General features: G+C 43.8%; 1 protein-coding gene across 2 annotated transcripts in view; it reads left to right on the top strand.

Moving 5' to 3' along the window:
* Window positions 1-15,687, top strand: part of LOC143100567 (FERM, ARHGEF and pleckstrin domain-containing protein 1) — a 47,752-nt gene that overhangs the window by 9,060 nt on the left and 23,005 nt on the right. The window lies entirely within an intron of this gene.

The raw sequence follows: 15,687 nt of genomic DNA, 5'->3' as shown, positions 1-15,687 counted from the left end.
TTGGGAACACACTGAATTAACTGGAAAGTAGAGTCCCTGTTAGAATAGCTTGCTTGCAAATGCCGTTGTCCATGACCTGGCAGTTTTATGGCAAGCGGTTTTAACATACCTTATGGCAAAACGCCTATGGGTAAACTTGAAAGCAGAGCTTACTTGTGTGTGCATCCATGGCAAGCTGTTTTAACATTTAAATGTATTATGCGTAGGAGCAATGAGATATTGATAGTAAATTGAATATAACAGTTCAATTTCATGTTCAAATTTGTCTTATCAATAAAAAAAGCTATTCATGTTTTAGACCATTTAATTGTAAAAACAAAGTACCGGTTCAGGCACCGTTTCGGCACCGGCACCGTTTTAAAAGTATCGATTTAGCACCGGTATCGGATAAAACCCAAACGATACCCAACCCTAGTCTTAACATAGGGTGCTGAGGCCATGCATGAGTCCTGCTAGGCCTCTTTGGCTGAGAGGGTCAGAGGCTAATGCTCTCAGAGACATGTGCGTTCCAGAGAAGCAACAACACAAGGCCGCTCAGTTTACCCAACAGGACACTACTGTTCACCCGGCAAATGGTTTGTTCCAGCTGAGCCACTGTTTTGCTTGTGTGTCGTCCTTGCGCTCTATTCTCAACCGTGAGAAAGGAACCCATGGGTCAGAGCAAGGACAGAAATGCATTCTAACAGGGCAAGAAGTACACAGAGATTATTGTAACAATACTAATAGCATTTAATTACATTGTTATTATAAGGTGATAATTAACTGTATTTGCTGAATGGAGATAATTGCCGGATAACACGTGATCCTTATGTTAGCCTGGTATGGTCATGCCCGAACATGTCGATTACTGTGTCCCTTGCCCTATTCTCTAATACGCTCTCAAACCACTTGAGAGCTTCGTTACCCCATTCACATGCTTCAAGAGGAAAAACAAAAACACAACATAACAGAATGGCCTAGAAAGCCGGTCATGGCAAACCTCCCAGTCACTTTAGGGCAAACATGGCAGTGCAGTGATCAGCTCGCCGATTCTCAGCACAGCCCATAATTACTCATGTGAGGTGCAAAGTAATTACAGCGCTGGCCAACTCGGCCATGAGGCCCTGCTCTCTGATGAATGCTAACGAGGACCCGGCTCCCCTGGGTGAGCACGGTCACCATGAGCTGGAACCCCTGGGTCCCACCAGTTGGCTATTGACCATCAAGGAAGTTATTTTGAAGGACTGCTATGAAAATCCAGCTGCCAAATGTCTTTTCTGCAGAGACAGACTGCTTCACCATCAGACACAGTGTCTGCCTCTCCCTACCCGCTCCGAAAATGGAGAATGTGTGGGGTATGCAGGAAACCATTTTAGACATGCTCCGATTCACGCTGTAGATTGAAATGCATTAGTCTCAAGACATTAGTTCACATGACACGCAATGCTTATTCAGTTGGTACTCGCTGCATCAAATATGGACGGCGCTGAGAACATTTCTCATGGTACACCCAGTCACTGCAGTCTGGGCTGGCCCCTGGCCTCTCCTCTGCTAATAACATTATAAGGAGTACAGTTGTGCTGCAAGTTTAGAAGAGTGTATCTTCCTCAGATAATATGGTGGGCATGCGGATTCACAGTTTATGTTACAATATACAGTAGAACAGCTGCTGTTTAGGCCGCATACTGTATATTCAGTGCTGTCTCATTTAATCTTCATTCTATGCACTAAAATCTATATATTTTTACCTCTGACAGGAATATTCCGATGAATATCTTGTCTCAATAAAAACATTCTCAGTCAATGTGAATAAACATAAAGCTATTGTGTGGATTAAATATTCTTTTTTTTATTTCGCTGTGTTGATCTGTTATAGTTAGCGGTTGTTTGGGAAGGATCCACTGAGCTACAGGCAGTCTGCTTCTTAATTTGAAGCACTATTATGTCATATAGTCTTTGTAGTTTTTATCGTTGTAGTTGTGAGTACTATTCACATCTTGGTGTGTACTGAAAAGCTTGACTTAAATGCAGTCGAACATTTGGAGGGAGAGACTGTCAGGTCATTGTACACTTTTGGCCTGCAGTGAAAGAGTGTTGGTAAGAGAGTGTTTTGATCTGGCTGGCAGATTCAGGTTGTAGTGGTTGATTTGTTTAGAGTGTTTCTCAGTCCTGTCCTTGTAGCTCCTGTCTAGAACACAGCAGTGCTCAGACTCCATGCTAGTGCTACATATAAAGGTACAGTGATTTGATGCCTTCCTAATGGCTGCTTCAACACCAGGTTAATGTATTTTTTTAGTACCATTTTAGTGAATGTGTGTGTGTGTGTGTGTCCAGCAGTGCATGTGTGTGTACAGTGGTGCGTGTTTGTGTGTGTGATAGAGGTATTGATGGAAACAAAGGGGCCAACACGATATTCTCTCACCCAATGGGATTTCTCGTGAAAAAGAACATCTTTGATGTGCTGTCATGGTATCTTTGTTGTGAGAGGCCTGTGAGACTCCAGGCAGCATCCTGGGGGAAGCTCGCTTTCACTCCCATGGACATTACACTGAGTGGATTATACTAAACCTTAAATTCACATTTCCATTTTACTTACCCCTCCCCACCCCTCTGCAGTCAGTCAGTCTTTTCTAAGGATCTGTTAGTAGTTTTTGTGATTCATGATTTCTTCTTTTGTGGCTTGATCAGCCGCCCCTCATCCTGCCCTCATTAAGCTCTGATTATTTGCTGCTTGCTTTGTGAGTGGTGCCCCGTTGGCACACAGGTTGTTCTTTATTTTTGCACGCTTGCATGCACCTCCTCGCTCCGTATGTATGCGCTGGCAGAGTGCCATGCCAATGAGCAGCTCTGGCGGGCTCGTGTCTGTCTCAAGGTTGCCATGGTAATTCTTTGGGCTGTGTCTCGGGCTGTGTGGCGGAGTCAGCTGGCAGAGTAGACTCCAGTTCTCTCCTTTATGTGTTGGGGTTTTTCCTCTGAGCTGCTTTCTCCTGTATATTTCTTACACAGCAGCAGGTGCTGGTGCTTGATGGTGCACACATACTCACTAATGCGCATTTATGGCACGATCCCCTTTTTTGTTACTCTCAGATCATTTCTCCTTGATGTTAACCCTCCCTGCTGTCTGCCTCATTTGACCTATTTCTGCTGTGTGTGTGTGTGTGTGTGTGTATGTGTGTGTGTGTGTGTGCAGACTGAGGCGAAACTCTGCATTTCACTCATGAGCGCCAGAATGCCAACAGCTGCTTGGTCTTCCCTCAAATGCCAAGTGGATCCCTACATCACTCATCTCCCCTCGGTGCTTCAGTCATCTGTTCTGTTCTCCTCTGTTCTCCATGCAGGGCCTCTCTGTAGTGTTCTCCATGCAGGGCCTCTCTGTTCTGTTCTCTGTTCTCCTCTGTTCTCCACGCAGGGCCTTTCTGTTCTCCTTTGTTCTCCACTGTTCTCCACGCAGAGCCTCTCTGTTCTGTTCTCTGTTCTCTGTTCTCCACGCAGGGCCTCTCTGTTCTGTTCTCTGTTCTCCTCTGTTCTCCACGCAGGGCCTCTCTGTTCTGTTCTCTGTTCTCCTCTGTTCTCCACGCAGAGCCTCTCTTTTCTGTTCTCTGTTCTCTCCTCTGTTCTCCAAGCGGGGCCTGTCTGTCTAACATGGCCACCCCACCCACAGTCTGCCCTAACGGTATATCTCACATACCAGGAAGTGCCATCATATCAGTTCTGTGATGGCTCATATCCCCATAGTTATCCTCAGAGTGCCCCTCTAGCTGATGCTCTTGCTGGTAATCTGTTCATGATAACCCCACTGAGCTGTGTTCAATATCAAACCTTTATTATGTTGATGTTATATTGATGGTTGTGGAGTTCTCATCTGATGCCTTGAAGAACATAGTGTCCCATTTGTACCTCCGTGTGTTCTAGGATGTTAATCTTTTGGTAGTGATGAATTATGAGAGGAGTAGCACATGTCAGAAATAACAAATTAAAGATTCTGGGGAGGATTTCATACTGGAAAATCGTGCCCTTTATTGAAATGATGATTCATATTCAACCTGGATATTCTATGTCAGATCAAGGCCAAGGTAACTTATCATGGAAATTGAGTTGTGCGTCACTAGAATACAGTACAACATAAAGCCTTCACTTCACGGTTTACAGTTGTCACCCAACCGAATCACACAGTCCTCTGCAGACCTGATGTACAGTATAAGGCCACGGTCAATTAATCAGGTGAAAGCTCACTTGTTCCACATACGCCCCTGTTTTTCATTTTCTCTTTCTTTCCTTGTGCAATGGCCAGTGCAGGATGGAGATTGCACTATAGATGAATACATAGATGAATGGTTCCTATGGAAACCAGAGTGGTCCTCCTCCATGCAGGGCTCAGTGCAGTGAAAGCAAAGCCTTAGACTGAATAAATGTAAACGCAGGAAGGCTGTCTAGAGGCGATGCTGCTCCTGAAACACCAAATTAGATCCTAAGAACATGAACTTGACTTCAAAATAGGGGTGTGTGGACCAACACCACCATGATTTCACTTGTCTTCATAATCACAATGCTTACACTAACTGTTTAACTGATGAAACACGAGTGCCATATAGATTTTCAGCATCCTTGGCATGATTAGTATGTTATAACCACTGCCATGCAGCAATCACATTCTTCCCTACTGGGAGACCACATGGCTGCATGCACTTACTTTGATAGATTATGAATTCCTCATTGATATTCATATGGTGAGGACACATCATGGCAGAGTAGAGTTGCACCATGAAATCAGACACTGTCTCACTATATTCTCACTATATTTCCCATCACTATATAACATGGGGTGTTTTCAAGCCTAGATTAGCCAGCCTCACACAGGACATCCACAGACTAATCCATCTCTAAGAAATATGAAATCCCCTATTGACGATCTATTCACTCTAGTCTTCTAACTGTCATATCATGTGATTGTTGGACCCTTGACCTCTTCTGCTGATTTCACTGTTCATATAGGTAGCTATCTTGAGATACTGATAAAATCCCTACTGACACTTTTATCCATACTGACACCAATGCTTGCATATTCCTTGTGAAAGTCCTTCTTCAGCTGTAATTCAGTTACAATCAAGAGGTTTCAAGGTTGGAATTTAACTTGATATCAACAGGCCCAGCTGTGTGTGTGTGTGTGTGTGTGTGTGTGTGTGTGTGTGTGTCTGTGTGTGTGTGTGTGTGTGTGTCTGTGTGTGTGTGTGTGTGTGTGTGTGTGTGTGTGTGTGTGTCTTGGTGTCAGTATCAGTGCAGCAGCAGATGCATTGACGTGATGGCTGCGCTCTTCCAATCAAACAGAGAAGCGTTGCGTAAGCCACTCGGGAGGAACTAATCACATCAAACCCACCGAGGGACGGTGAAAGAGATTTAATTTGGCCTGAGGTGAAAACTGTACCGCCAGGTTTCCACTTATGCCTTTTCCTCCCTTCCAGTTCCTCTAACCACAGAAGAAGATTCATGCTGCGGAAATTCTGAATTCTGAACTCAATAAAATTATGTTGCTTTTGTTAATTTACTCAGATGCGCTTATATAACTTCTAATTTGATGAGGAATGGTGAGGACACTGGCAGGACACTCAGTGCCATCTTTTGATCTGATCTGGTGGTCTTTGTTGGCCTTTTTATTGCTATTTAAGTTATCTGCTTGAATTATGACTTTCCTTCCTTTCCTTTTTAAGTTAATCTGCATATTGTCATGTCATTGTCTTGTTGAGAAAATGTTTTAGCCATTTCAAGTTTTTGTAAGTATCTTTCTCACTGAGAGGGGATTTCTCTCTTGCAGGGGGTGAATGTCTGAATGAGCTATGGCAGGCTTCTTATTAAACATCAGTGGGTGTCAGTCTGACAGGAGTGGTCTGGATTGGTTGAGGGGCTAAAGAAGGGCTTGTAAGCAGCAGGGAGATCTTAAGGGGCTCTGGGCAGGCAGACGCTCTATCTCTCTCTCTCTCTCTCTCTCTCTCTCTCTCTCTCTCTCTCTCTCTTCTCACTGACATCAATGGGCTATTTGTGCAGTGGCCGAGACGAAATGTCACCAGTTGCTATGCTTTGCTAAGAGCTGCTCTCTGGGTCCTCCCTGATTGTTTTGAGCCACTCAGTCGTAGGGAAATGGTGTGCCTCTGATTCCAGGTTGGTCTGAGATCTGTGGCTTTATGTTGTCTCTTTGGATCAACTTGGCAATGCATCACAATCACCTGTGCATCCAGAGGAAGGGCCATGTGTTTTACTTGATACTTCAGAGACCATTTGTTCATTTCAAAGTGGTTATTTCTAAAAATAAATCATTAAGGACTTTTTTTTCACGCTTTGTCTGTGAAGGTGATTCTAGATAAAAGTGGAGCAATTACACCATACAGAATTTTGTTTTATCTTCACTCTATTACAAACCACTTAGTGTGAACACAAAACATTCCACTGGGTCAAAACATTCTCACCGTAATATTAAGGGATTAAAAATTAACCCCCATTTTTAATGGTTGCCATAGTTACAGCGGTGGGTTCCTCTTCAGGGTGCCGAATTTGTATTCAGTTGTGACAAAGACCTACATTCCTGGGAGGACCCAAGGGCCAACAGCCATGGAAGGCTAGCCAGACTGCACTTTCCTGAGGGCTGGTTGTGTGATAATTGGAGATTGCATTGCAGAAAAAAGATCAAACTATGGCCTGGAGGCAGAACACAATAGCACGCTGCTTATGAAATGAGAAGTATGTTCCTGCCCATATTCTGTCTTACAGCAGAGAGCAGTGGGCATTTTGATGTACAGTACACCGATGTACACATTTCATTTTCTAAACCATTCATTTATACATTTATTTATAAATGGTTTAGAAGTGATGACTTTTTGGCTGGTAAGATCTCTTACTGTGAAGCCATTGCTAGTTTCAGTCAGTTAAATGAAAGGTACACACATACAATATTGCTAGTCCAGCTAGCCATTGCATTTCCTTACTGAAGGTCAATATTGTTTTTAGAGAGACACGCCATGCAAAAGATAATTGTGTTTTTCTTTCTGCAGTTTTGGCTGTAGAGTCAGCAGTTACTGTTCACAGGGATCTGATGGGGGCTTTCAGTTACTGGTAATGTGTTTGGCCAGTGTGCCTGCTGTTTGGCTAGTGACTGTAGCATTGTGTGCTTGCTCCTGTAGGGACTACCGGTAAGCAGACCAACTACGCTGAGCGTGTCTTGCCTACAACTGTAACCTACAAGCACGGCTGGAGCTGCAAACTGCAGGAAATGATTTTGTCACTCTTAACCTTAATCCATCTTAAAAGGAAAGCACACTGACCTCTGCCTCAGCCTTAGTACTTGATGCCAATTACAATTTCAAGGGTAAACCTGAGGTTACCGAAAATAAAAATAAACCATGTTTATTTAGTTAATTGTGTAATTTATTCATTGAAATTATTTGATATTTGTCTTATAGAGTGTGGTTTCCCATACTGGGATTTCAAATGCACTTTTTAGGTTTGCATTTAAGCATTGCATAACAGTAGACCACCAATAATAATTGAAGTGTATTTATTGTTTCCTAAAACAGTCCTTTCAGTGTGAAATCATGAATCATTAAACTCTGTTATTTAATTACCACAGTCCTAATCTCTTTCAAGATGGCCTTACAAATTATCTCAATCTATTTGATTTGTTTTGATCAGTCATGCTTTATTGGTCCTATGTCAGTCTCAGCTGCAGAGAACTCAAAAGTAGTGTTGTCTGAGCACTTGTCCTACCCAATAGGGAGAACCATTCCCCATTCGAGAGAGTATAGAATGCCGGTAGATTTGTAACACGGAGGGTTAAGTCGTTTACGTTAATCTGAAGAAGGCAAATTGATTGGTCTCACTAGGAGAGGAGCATCTGTGGCTGTCATCGTTTATTACCCGGGGGGATTAGAGCTGAGCCAGTGGACCACACGGAGCAGCAGGCCCCCACCAGCCTGCTCGATCGCCTCGCGCTGCCATCCTGTGCCACCACTGGGCCGCCGTGCCAGCCTGCATGGCATCACCCGCAGCTCTGCTCAGTGCCAGGAAGCAGTGCAGGGCTGTGGATGTGTCTGTGAGAGGGAAAACACTGTGTTGGAGTGTGTTTTGTGGTGCTTAGCATCATGGCGACAACATTCCCGCCCTGATGGGTCTCCCAGCCACACATTCTGTGTGCTAATGGCATGTCTGGAGTCCCCAGGCATGTTGGTGGTAGGTTCCCTGAGTGTGATATCATTAGCATGGTGTCAGCCGCGGTAGATCTGGATGCTGAGTCTAGATACACTGTTTTGTCTCTGTGCCATTTATATTGCATCAATATAAATTTACAAACAACAGCATAGGCAGACCTAAACCATATTAAAATGAATATATTGATGTTTAAATTAATCTGGATATTTCAAATGAAAATGGTGTGTAGAACATAAAAAGAAATAGGATATTCAGAATTATTAATAGATGTAAGGAATAATAATCAGCCTAACTGTGGGAAATATCTGAACAAGTGGCCAACCTCTAATGTTAGACTTCTAGGAGAACAGTTCACAGCTCACAGTCAGATCATATAGAAGAAACTTTTTCCTTTTAAACTGCTTATTACTAGGCTGTTTCTGATGCATCCCTTATATTTCTGCTTACTCACTTGGGCCATAGAGGGGACAGTATGTAGTTTTGACTATTACCCACTTGTTTTTCTTCAATGTTTTGACATTTCAAGGCTACAGAGAGGTATGCGTTGTGTCTGATGCTGCTTCAAAAAGAAATATTGTGGTTCAGTTGAGTTCCTTAGTGTATACTCATGCCTACGCTCTCAGGCCCATCTGTGCAGATCCCTCTGAAATGAGACCTCCACCTGCAACTCAATACTTCCCACTCCTACAGCTGAAGTGCTGGATGTTAACCTGCTGGTGCACCCTCCCCCTCCCCAACCCAAAGCCCCATCTCTGTCTGTTTACACCAGGCTAAAGCTGTGGTCACAGAGGTTTGGGGAATCACGGCACATGTGGTTGATGTTGCTAGGCCTCTAGTGATATATCTAGTGCTATCTAGTGCTATGTCCCTCACACTCACCCCCCCCCCCCCACTCTCTCTCTCTCTCACACACACACACACACACCCTTCCACCCTTCCTCTCTCTCCAACTCTGCAGTGGCCTGAATGCCACATTAGTGCTTCAGTCTGTTTTTGATTAACAAATGGGCCATTCCTCACATGTGTTTATCGCATCACTCTTGGTCACAGATTGGCATGTTGGCCGACTGTTTCACACCACGTTTGGCTCTGCTATGCCGATCTGACAAAGACACCGCCTTCTTAGTGGGTTTGGCTGTTCTGACCTAATCATGTGAGATCATTCAGAAATGACGGTTAACCCATGCTAGTCCCCCGGAATGGGAGAAAAATAGGAGAATATGCGTTGTATGCAAACAAGCTTAGCCTATAACATTGACATCATCACACATAATGTGACTGAAAAATAAGACATCAACAGATAGAATTTTAATCTTTTCTCTGCGTAAGATAAGATAAGAAAGTTAGGGTACAGGTTTTGTAGTGTGGAAGGGATATTTGTCGAAGGGCTGGAAATGTAGTAGTAGTTTCAGTATCATGTGATTTTCTCTGACCCAGTTTAAAGCTGCTCAGCATATTAAATCACACCACAGCAGATCACACCACAAGTGGAGACGCTTGCTTTCCTCTGAGTTTAGGGCCCTGGTAAATATTAACATTAGTTTCATCATCGTGCATATAGTCAGGACAGGAGCTCGGACTGGCTCAGTATGTTATGACTCACTGTGCACTCTGATTCAGTACTACACCCTGAGGTGGCTGCTGTTGCAGTCTGTTTGCGCTTGTAATCTTTCGAGTCATCTGTGGAGTGATTTACTGTATTTCACAGAAGGTCAGATTTCTTTCACCACCTCTTGCACTTAGACGGTAGACTTGTTGCAGAATGTTACACACAGCAATGTGGCCAGACAGAAAATAAGTTCAAAGCATCCTGATAAGGCTCGTCGACGTTGTGATTATGTCCTTGTCCTTGTGTGTCTTATCTTTGGGCGAAAAAAAAAAAACTTTGGTGTTATTTTAGGTGTAGGCTGAAATATCTGTGAAATTCATGAAACTCAGTTGGTCTTTGTCACATTTCATTTGAATTTTCTCTCTGTTCATATAGCTTAGTGCTTGTTTACGGCCAAGGAATAAAAATGATGACTGCCACTGATGCAAAGCACTCTTATCAGAGTGACAGTAATCCTTGGCTTCCAGAATGGCTACAGACAGCAGTTTCAGTGAAACAGCATGGTGCCAGAGTCTAATGTATGCTTAAATCAGATTGAGAGAGGTAAGGCAAGTTGAAAGCTTTTGGCTCTCAAGTATTTTAGGTCTTACCTTGTTTTTGTGGTAAAAAGAATGAATTTAAAACCCTATCCCTGAATTCTTAAATGGTTATGTTGAAGTGGCAGTCATGTTTTTTTGTTTCTGGTTGTTAATGTGAACAATGGTTAATGCTTTGTTTTCTTTAAAGTGCTGAGGTTTCCTGCACGAAACGGCTCCAACAGACAATTTTAGTTTATTTTCAGATTTGAACGCATTTTCATCTTAATCCTCCACCCATTTATACGATCCTCAATAAATAAATGGCTTAAATGACTATTGAGCATGGACTGAGTTATATGTGTTAGTTAAACACAGTCTTTGTAGGCTGTTTGAGTCTGTGACTATCAGGGACTTGCCTAACACTGCAGTGTTTACCGCTGGGCAGAGTGATAGTCACAACAGGACACTTCATTAAGCTTTATGCAAAATCAATATGCTCAGTCGCCTGGGCCCAGAGCACACTAAAACCGCCTACTGCAAGCGGGGAGCACGCTGGGAGAGCTGGGCTTATCTCAGCACAGCACCTTCACCCCACAGCCATGTGTGAGGACGGCCTTCCCGCGGCTAGCCTCTCAAGCCCTGGAGGGTGAGGTGGTGTGACAGTAATGAGTTTGACAGCTGTGGCGACCAAGCGGCGTTTCTGCTGTGCCTCTTTTTTCATGTGTTTGGACTGTGTCTGTCTCTGTGTCTGTCTGTCTGTCTGTCTGTCTGTCTGTGTGTATGTGAGTATCTGCATCTCTGGTATGGTAAAGACAGACTGCTTGCAGCTTACTCCCATATTTCTTTTCTTTGTTTATCATAATGTTATGCAACAGTGCCATTTAATTTGTTGTGCCCTCACACAATAGATGGTCTTTTCGCGTTTGCTTCGGTGGCTATGAGTACCCAGCCGTGTTGTTCATGGCACTGCATGGTGAATAGGAGTGGGGTTGAACTAGATGATGGGATTATCACCAGGGCATCCTCCTGTCTCTGCTGCTATTGTCAGGCTCTAGCTGCAGAGGAGTCACCCTGGGCACATGGGCCTGACCTGAATCTCAATGAAGTTCAGCCTGAGAACTCAGCTTCTCAAGCAGGGCTTAAGTTCTGCAGAGGTGCTGATAGACCTGTGTTGTGATGGCATGTCTCATATGTCCCTTTCTAGAAAATAGTTTTTGATATGTTATGTTTATTACGATTTTGCATTGATTGACTGATATCACCACTTGGTAGTACAAGTGAATTATTAGCTCTTCAGCTAATATACTATGTACATACTGTAGTCATTACTGTATATTGCTATGGTTACAGTTCACCATCATGTCGTAACACCTGCCTTTCAGTAAAAATCTCAGTAATACATAATGGTACAAATGTTCATCTGGGCTGATATTGAGAAATGGTCCTGGTTGTAATCACATTTATATTTGTTCTTTTTACTTTTTTGTGTATTTTGGTTTCCCACTGCTAGATAATGCTTTCCCAGCTGTTGACTTTAAAAGAGACCAAAGAAGACCCCAGCGAATCCAATCTGGCTCTCAACCAGAACATCTGCTTTCAATCCAATCAGGCCAAGGATGGGAATGAATCTGCTACTGTAGCCAGCCTGTGATCTCAGCTCTGTGCAGCCCAGGCAAATGTAGGGGAAACATGTAAATACACAGAAGAGCTTTCATGCCTGTTTGCCTTTGGCCTCTCCTAAGCTCTCCATATGCTCCTCTCTGACATGCCACCATAGTTAAAGGGCTAACTCGGGTGCCTTTGTCTGGGTAGTCTAGACCCAGTGTCAGGGCCTTTGTTCTTTTATGCAGAACTTAGAATACGCTTGGGAACTATTCGGTTTCCACACTAACTTAGATGTTTATATGTAAATTTTTATATTATTATTTTGGTGTTTTTTTTTTTTTAAACTCCGCTTTTAACTGTTTTTTTTTAATAATGTGGGCATTTTTTCCCACACATTTATGCAGTCAAAAGTGTACTCTGGTTGCTAAATCCTGAGCACATAATGGTTTAAATATTCTCTCAGTTGCACATGTCCACCTAAAGGCTTTGGTGAGGTGATCTCTGCCCAGAGATCTGTTCCCACTTGTATACCCATTGTCTATTGGGTGCTGGTTTAAGAGGGTGTGGACATGAGGTTGTATGTAAACTACCAAGGGAGGTGAACCATGCATAAACCCAACACAGCATATCTGGGGCAAGATCAAGCACATATTTACACCTGATCTAGAGCACATTGTTTGGGTGGGGGAGGGGTCGCTGATCACCACTTACCAGACATGTAGGCACATTCTCCAGAAGGGCTGTCAGGATTTATTTACTCACCCCAAGTCAGACACTGCTTGTTTACAACTGGAGGTCACAGGGCTGATAAGGAAATGATTGAGCGTGGCGACGGGAATGCTGAGTGAGTAATGCTCAAATGGCTTGAGTGTGAGTTTAACCTCACCAGAGTATCTTCCCCAGATGCTGTTCTGGCACATTTGGACTCTGCTGGTAAATTCCAGACCAATTTCACCATAGCACAACTCCCAAATGAATTTGAATTGATGCCTCGAGGGGCCATTTTGTTCCATGACATTTTTCCCTAGACTTATTTGTTGATCACTCTCAGTCTGAAATGTCAGCTGCCACGCAAGATATTTGTGATTGCGAATGTGACCTTTTTGTAATTGGGCGTACCGCATGTTCCTGAATGGAAGTAGCGCTGTGTGTGTGTGTGTGTGTGTGTGCGTGCGTCATAGGAAAGCTGTGTGTGGTGTATAGTGACATGCATGTGGTATAATGGTGCACAGGGCCACTTGGCACTTGGTGATCAATCTCCTGAGCTGAAGGAGGGTCTTGTAATATAATGGCCCTGTTCTCATTGTGCTGGCAGTGGCCACACATGGATAGTGTGTGTGTGTGTGTGTGTGTGTGTGTGTGTGTGTGTGTGTGTGTGTGTGTGTGTGTGTGTGTGTGTGTGTGTGTGTGTGTGTGTGTGTGTGTGTGTGTGTGTGTGTGTGTGTGTGTGTTCCACACTGCAGCTCTTAATCACCAAGCTCCCATCTCCTTATCCTCCTCTGTGGTGCTCTGCAGGGACGTTGTTAGTGGATGAATGAGATCTGACATCTCACAGGGTCCCTTTCTATTCCACTCTGCTCCACATGGGGATATTCCGCAGAATGTCTTCTTGCTACATCTTCTCCTTTTTGTAGAACAAAAGATTACATTAAAGATTAAATAAATATGAATTTGTTAACTGCAAGGTCATTGTCACTTATGGGGTCCTTTGATTTGTGATCTCTTTTATTTGCTTACTGTACACAGTTTTTAAAAAACAATCCATATATTTTCTTTCCTGTCCAGCTCTGCCCCTATGTCCTTACAGTCTAATAAGGCTGAAACACAACTGCAAAATAAAACATTTGAATGTATTAGAGGATTTGATGTTAGGATAGTTTGACCATACAGCGAACCCCACACCCTCAGCCACTGAGCTGCTTAGTGTGGCTGTGTTTGGGAAGAGTATTGTGTGTTGGGAAATATGAAGAGTAGGAGGCCGAGGCCCTGGCAGCTGTCTGGTGGGCTTTTGGCTGGAGGCCCACATCTTCCTGCTCTGGTGTGCTGCTCCTCACCAGCCCTCTCCACCATATGCAGGCAGCTGGCCCTCTGGACTCCCTCTAACGTCTGCCACAGCTGAGCTGGACTCTGGAGTCCAAGAGTGGGGAAAAAGTGAGTCGTGAAAAGAAGATGGCAGATTACCTAACTGCATGCGGAATTAAGGATTTTTCCGTATGGTTCATCAGATGCAGTTATTTTGCTTACAGCCACACCCACACAAAATAACACCCACACCAGGATTTAGGCTAAGCCTAACTCAAGCTAGGCCAAATTCCTGTCTCTGAAAAGTTTTCCCTTCTGGTGTTTTTCCTCAATGATTGCCTCACTCAAAAGATGCTGGTTTTGGCCCATCTTTCAGTATAGAGGTTCATGTTTTTTCTCTCAAACTTTGTTCAGGTTGTTTCATTAGGGAGGCTTGTACCAGAAACTCTCCTTACTTAAGGAATGCTTCCAGCCTGTTCTAGGGACCTGTGGTTGGGAGCTCTTCATCAGGATGTTCCTGTTTGAGTCCCCTGCCTGTCTAGCCTCATACTGTCACACAGGGGAAACTCGGCTCTCCTGCTGGGTGGTGCAGAGTAGCGCTAAGCACACGATCGAAACTACCGTACTGAGATTGTAGGTCAGAGCCTAGCAAGAGCTATTTCTAAACACACACACTCACTTTCTTTCTCTGATGGTCTGTATGTCTGACTTGCATACACAAACCATTTGGTTCTTTATTTGTCACATAATTTGTTGTGCTGTAAATTGTGTACCTGTTTGTCATACAGGAGTGATTCTCCAAATGCGTGCTTTAGACCACAAATTATACTTACAAATAATATTACTTAATGAAATGATTCACTTTTCATACACACCTAGTTGGCTTTTTAAAGTCTTATGTTTCCCTCTTTGAAAAAGGGAGGAAGGAATAGCTGCCAAATGATTCACACTTCAAAGAGTCCCCTCTGGCCTGTAGAGGAACGGACCCGCTAAGAGAAACGGTGCCAGTAGATCAGCATCAAAGGGAGCAGGCCAGTCATATTTACTCTCTGGATGGGAACAGTCTCGCGGTCACCCTCCCTTCGTCCGGCTTGGTGTTCAACCTTCTCTGCCCGTCTCAGGGGGGCTTTTGTGTGTCCGACACTCAGCCTGAGAGAGGCGGGAGTGTTGGGAGCCGTCAGCCAGGGATGTGTCCTGTCTCGGCTTTTCATGTCCACCTCATTCGACCCCCGTCTCTCTCCGGGAGCCCAGCACAACTGAATGGGCATTTTACCGAGATGAAATGAATGGACAACTTAACCGAGATGGCATAGTGGTTTTTGACGTTTTAACATTGACTTTCTGTCACAGATTTCAATGGTCATCATCTGTCGTAAAAACAGATCATGGCCTTTAGCAGGCAAGCTGTCCAGCCGGCAGTCTGTGTAGCAGGTGGTGGTAGAAGGGTTTTCTTGTCAGAAAAAGGACAGCCCCAAAAAGGTTTTCTTGTCAGAAAACGTACAACCCCAAATCAGCTTCCTTTCAGTTAGTTCTCTTTAAGCTTTGGCTTGGGGGTGTTCTCACAGGATAGTCAGATTTTAATTTCAGCTTTTGGGCACTGTAATCAGATATACTCATGAGTAGAGGGCCAAGAAGCAAGCACACACAAGAATGGAGAGTTTTGTATTAGATCACACTTGGCAGAAAACCCCATGATCTGGGCCCAGTTTGGGAGAGGGTGCCATCTGGTTAATCCTGGCTGTTTCTATTTTATGTTTCTGC

This window comes from Alosa pseudoharengus, unplaced genomic scaffold, assembly GCF_046254945.1.
Source record: "Alosa pseudoharengus isolate Yale_2024_CS ecotype anadromous, Long Island Sound unplaced genomic scaffold, YU_APseudo_1.1 YU_APseudo_1.1_scf_3, whole genome shotgun sequence".
Classification (NCBI taxonomy): domain Eukaryota; kingdom Metazoa; phylum Chordata; class Actinopteri; order Clupeiformes; family Clupeidae; genus Alosa; species Alosa pseudoharengus.
The sequence above is the reverse complement of the archived record's forward strand: the minus strand, read 5'-3'. Positions and strand labels throughout refer to the sequence as shown.